At 41.0% G+C, this 5,814-nt stretch overlaps 1 pseudogene; it reads left to right on the top strand.

The window, feature by feature from the left end:
* Positions 1-3,928: 3,928 nt before the first annotated feature.
* On the top strand, positions 3,929-5,218 carry LOC126058083 (H/ACA ribonucleoprotein complex subunit DKC1-like; annotated as a pseudogene).
* The last annotated feature ends 596 nt before the right edge of the window (positions 5,219-5,814 follow it).

Consider the following 5,814-nt stretch of genomic DNA (forward strand, 5'->3'; position numbering starts at 1 on the left):
GAAATATATAACAGTTTTGTCCTTGTAAGATTGTTGCAATAGAACCATAACAGTTCTCAGTGTCTAGGCCCTTGTTTTCTTGATGTGAACTTGCATCAACCATGTTGTTGTTAAGTGCCATCAAGTAGTTTCCAGCTTATAGTGACCATATGTACAACAAAAAGAAATACTGTCCTGTCCTGCAGCATTCTCACGATTGTTGCTATGTTGGAGCCCATTGTTTCAGCCACTGTGTCAATCCATCTCATTGAGGGTTTTCCTCTTTTTCGCTGACCCTCTACTTTACCATACATGATGTCCTTCTCCAGGGACCAGCCTCTCCTGATAACATGCCTAAAGTACCTGAGACAAAGCCTCGCCATCCTTACTTCTAAGGAGCATTCTGGCTGTATTTCTTCTAAGACGGATTTGTTCATTCTTCTGGAAGTCCGTGGTATATTCAGTATTCTTCGCCAGCACCTTAATTCAAAGGCGTCAATCTTCTTTGGCCTTCCTTATTCACTGTGCAGCTTTTGCATGCATGTGAGGCAATTGAAAATACCATGGCTTGGGTCAGGCGCACCTTAGTCCTCAAAGTGACATCTTTGCTTTTGAACACTTTAAAAAGGTCTTTTGCAGCAGATTTGCTCAATGTGATACGTAGATGATTTCTTGACTGCTGTTTCCATGGGCGATGATTGTGGATCCAAGTAAAATGAAATCCTTGACAACCTCAGTATCGACCATATAATACACTATTATAACAGGGTTGACGAAAAGTGAAATATTTAATGAAAGAAATATGTAGATTAGGCAAAGCCAACATATGAGCCCTGAAATGTATGTTTCTTGCAGCCTCCGTTCTGACAGCTGAGGAGTTCCCCTGCCATTTCTTGCCAAGTTATATTCACTCTCCATCAATGGCCACTGCCAGCTTTGACAAAGTGCTGAGTCTGCAGAAACCATGGCATGCTGCGCAACAGATTTATGACAGATTTTCTTCCCCTGCATTCATAAGGCCTGAGCTACATTTTGTGTAGAGGGGCATGGATTAGTTAATAGTTTGAAAGCATTTTTGAAGATGAAAAGTGCCATACTCATACTAAGTAAATAGTAAGTTTTACTATTAATCTCTGTGGCAGCACGATAAGCACAGAAACACATTAAGATCTACTCAGAAGCATTAACACGTTGCCAAGAATGCCAGGAGGCCCAGCAAGGACAAAACATTGCATTTGCCTTCACATTTGACAACATTTGATAAAACTGACAAATCAATATCCTGGAAATCAAAAAAAAAAAAAAAAATGGCATTTATCGCAGACATAAATTACCTAAATCGAAGATAAAATCCTAACAAAGATTTTGCATATGTTGATAGCATTTTGAATAGTCACACGAGGATTGCATAGCACAATATTAACTCTTAGTTCAAAATCTCTTTACTAGAAAGGGCACTTAGTTTTCTGTATGTTTCGCTCTTTTTCAGAGATGAGACTTCACTTATGCAAAGGTTCCCAACTTGGAAGCAAAGATCCAGTTCATAAGAACTATTGATTCTGCTTGGCCATATTTCAAAATATAGAATGAAAATCTTTAGGGATGAATCCAAACAGAGTATTTGTATTTTAACAGGAGCTCCAACTGCTTCTGCTATGGAGTCAGGTTTGGAAACAGCATTGGCCAATTTTTGTGCTTCTAACAGAATTTCTCCTTTCTGACAGCCCTTATTGTTCTCACAAGATGTTAGGTGTGCTTATGGAGTCCCTGGATGGTGCAAACATTTAATATGCTCCTAACATAGAGATTGGAGGTTCAAGTCTAGCCAGAGGCACCTCGGAAAAAAGGTCTGGTGATCCACTTCTGAAAAATCAGCCAGTGAAAACCCTGTGGAGCAGTTCTACTCTGACACACATGATTAGTGGGAATCAATTTCATGGCAATTGGTCCTTGTCACTAAATTTAGGTGGATTAGATTGGTTCAAACTGTGGGATATCCAAATTCGTAAGGTTAGTTTGGATTTATCCTCTGATCCAGTTTGTAACTTCTGTGAAAATGTTTGTCTTCCCCTTATCTTTTGGCTATTCCTCTGTTTCCATCCTTAATTGCCACAAATGTTTGGTGATATCAGACGAAGAAACTGCACGTGTGGTCTTCAGCACAACCCCAACCTTTCAGAAGTGATTGCTACTATATCTCTGAATCTTCTCTTGCAAAGCACTAACTTCTTACTTTTAACTATTTTAAATTCAGACAAAAGACTTGGACCTTTGAGGATATTCTGTCTGTTCAGTTGAATTTTGTGTTTTCACCTTGTCTACTATTACTCTTTCATCTCATTTTCCTTTAAAGTACTATCTGTCAACGTATCTTTATTTATTTTCATCTATCATTTTATTCTTTCCTTTTAAAAAGTGGAATAGGACATGCCAGCATCAGAGGAACAGACAGGTTCGTTGCCAGCATATGCCAGGATACTACAATCAACCCCAATCACAACCAGGCACTTGTTGGAACAAGAGTGTCACCTCATTTCCAGAACAATTCAGAGGTAGCACAGTAGGGATGAACATGCACAAGATCTGGGATGAGAAAGTCTATATTTAATCCCTGTTTAGTCACTTATTAACTGTGACCTCAAGCAGGATATTGACTCCCTGGCTTTGTGAAATGAAGATAATATTAACAGCTCTACCTACTTCAGGATATGGTTGCCAGGATCTGATAAAATCAGGGATGTAAAAGTGCCTTGCAAACCATCAGGAAACTCTTGATCATATGAGAAAAATCTATAAACTACAAAGCCATGATTTCAGCATAGTGATCACTAGAAATTGGATAATTCTTTCACCTATCTGACTCAGAATGGACCAGGTAGATATAGGTGGAAAAGGGCAACACTTAAATGAAATTTCTCATTAGGCATTTAAGTTACTTGACTCCTCAGAATTTTTTGGATGGAGGCACAATGGTGTCCAAAGTTATCAATAATCCTTGAGCTACTGAGACAAAATATGTGGACAATTTAATTTGCATTCCATAATGTCAGCAATTTAGAAATATTGCATTTTTAAAATGCAATAATTATGAAAACAATGTCTAACATTACCTACACAGTTACTATGGACAAAGTCTTATGCTAATCGGTTTACAGATATTGTGTTAATTCCTCGTATGATACAGATGTCAGAGATTAGTTTTGTTTCATGCAAATTCTTCCCTTTATCAACCACTTCACCCCCACCAGTCATTTTACTTAGAACCACATCATTTATCTCAGGGACTTATATGTGTACTTATAAAGGTATTTGTTTTGAACAAATACAGTGCTCTCTATGGAATGGATTTGAGAAACACAAATTTTCCCATCTTTTTTTAAGACTCAAAATAATATTATAGGGTGGGTATTTTTCTATATAACTTCTTACCCCTACTTAGTTATATCATCTCCAAAAACCAAACCAAACCCACTGCCATGGCGTTAATTCCAACTCATAGCGACCCTATAGCACCTCATGATTGGTTAAAAACTAGTTGCAAGTCATCTTTAAAAGCCCTCTGTATCCGACCCTAAGGAAAAAATTAGTCCTTTAAGGACGAACTTGAGTCTCTTAAAAGTGAGCTCGCCTGATTATGTCTTGGGCTTTAACGTTAATACATTAACTTTTTTTTTTAATTAAATTTCTCAATCAAATATCTACCCAATTTCCACCAAAGAAACAATGCTTCTCCACAGAAACTGTTTAGATTCTCCACAATCTAATAATAAAAATAATACCCCTGCCCCTCCCCCCACCTCCGTCCCACCCGCCGCACAGCGCTGCACGCACGGGGCGTGGCACAAGTGGGCGGACCCTAGCGGCGTGGCCTGACGGGACGGAGGCGGTGGGAGTCTGGAGGCCTGTCCCTCGGCTGTGGCCTGGCCGGCCTGCACGTTGTGTGGGGAGCATGGCAGACGTCGAAGTTCTTTTGTTGAAGAAGGATAAGAAGAAATAGGACCCGAAGTCATTAACAGAAGATGATGTAGCTAAAATAGAACACGCTGAAGAATTATAAAACCTGAATCCAAAGTTGCTCAGTTGGACACATCTCCGTGGTCCTTGTTGTTAAAGAATTTTGATTAGTTAAAAGTAAGGATGAGACACTATACTCCTCTTCCTTCTGGTTCAAATCCTCTGAAGAGGGAGACTGCCGACTATATCAGGACACTTTTCGTTAACCTTGACAAGCCCTCTAACCCCTCTTCCCATGAGGTGGTAGCCTGGATCCGGTGGATACTTCATGTTGAGAAGACAGGACACAGCGGTACTCTGGATCCCGAGGTGACTGGCTGTCTAATCGTGTGCACAGAACGAGCCACACTGGAGAAATCACAGCAGAGCACAGGAAAAGAGTATGTGGGAATTGTCCAGCTGCATGATGCCATGGAAGGGAGGACCCAGCTTTCTAGAGCCCTGGAAACTCTGACAGGTGCCCTATTCTAGCTACCCCCCCACCTTATTGCTGCAGTACAGAGGCAACTCCGAGTCCAGATCACCTGTGAGAGAAAAATGATAGAGTAGGATCCTGAGAGAAGATTAGGAATTTTTTGGGTGAGCTGTGAGGCTGACACCTACATTAGGACACTTTGTGTGCACCTTGGTTTGTTACTGGGAGTTGGAAGTCAGATGCAGGAACTTTGGAGGGTTTGTTGTGAAGTTATGAGTGAAAAGGACCATATGGTGACAATGCGTGATGTGCTGGATGCTCAGTGGCTATACGATAATCACAAGGATGAGAGTTACCTGCTGTGAGTTATTTACCCTCTGGAAAAGCTGCTGACATCTCACAAGCAACTGGTTATGAAAGACAGTGCGGTGAACACAATATGCTGTAGAGCAAAGACTCTGGTTCCAGGTGTTCTTCAGTACAATGATGGCATTGAAGTCAATCAGGAGATCATAGTCATCACCACCAAGGGGGAGGCCATCTGTATGGCTATTGCATTAATGACCACATCAATGATCTGGACCTGTGACCATGGGATAGTAGCTAAGATCAAGAAAGTGATTGTGGAGAGAGATACATACCCACAGAAGTGGGGTTTAGGTCCAAAGGCTAGTCAGAAGAGGATGATGCAGGGCTTTCTGGATCAGCAAGCCCACAGACAGCAGGGCAGCTACTTGGGTTCAGGAATACGTGAACTACATTGATTCTGTGAAGGAAGAGGTGGCACCTAACAACAACAATTGTACATAAACTTTATATCTCCTTATTCACCACCCTAGGATGTGGTCAAATGACTTGAGAAATATCCTAAAAGACCTCATGAGTATGACACAAAGCATCAAAGTGCTATAAATCGTTACTTTTCCTCTCCCTTGAATATTTCTACCTTCACTGACTAGGAAAGTCAAATAGACTGGCAGAGACAGCTGCTACCTGAGACTACGGTGATTTTATCTTGTGTGTTCAGACCATCTTGTCCTGTCTTAAGGACCTGGGGGATGAATGAGGCAGATTGGGCCCTACAGATTTCACTGGTGGTTAAGAATTGAGAAGTCCCACCTTCAGACTCACCTTCAGACACAAGACCACCCAGCAACAATCCACAACTGTTTTCTAATTGCCTTTTTAACATCAGTCTTCTCCTGATTTGTCTTTTTTCCCTATTTAAGAAATTTGTAGTAAGTCTGTTCAGTGACGCAATAATATAACTGAACCAAGTTGTCTACTGGAGTAAACCTTTTCCCGATGTCATAAGGACAGTGGTCTGTTCTGGCTTCAGAAAGCTGCCCCTGCTGTACTAGATCTCCCTGGTATAGGCCTGGCAAGGACTTTGGGTGCTCCATTCT

The sequence above is a fragment of the Elephas maximus genome, chromosome 14 (genome assembly GCF_024166365.1).
Source record: "Elephas maximus indicus isolate mEleMax1 chromosome 14, mEleMax1 primary haplotype, whole genome shotgun sequence".
In the NCBI taxonomy this organism is placed as follows: domain Eukaryota; kingdom Metazoa; phylum Chordata; class Mammalia; order Proboscidea; family Elephantidae; genus Elephas; species Elephas maximus.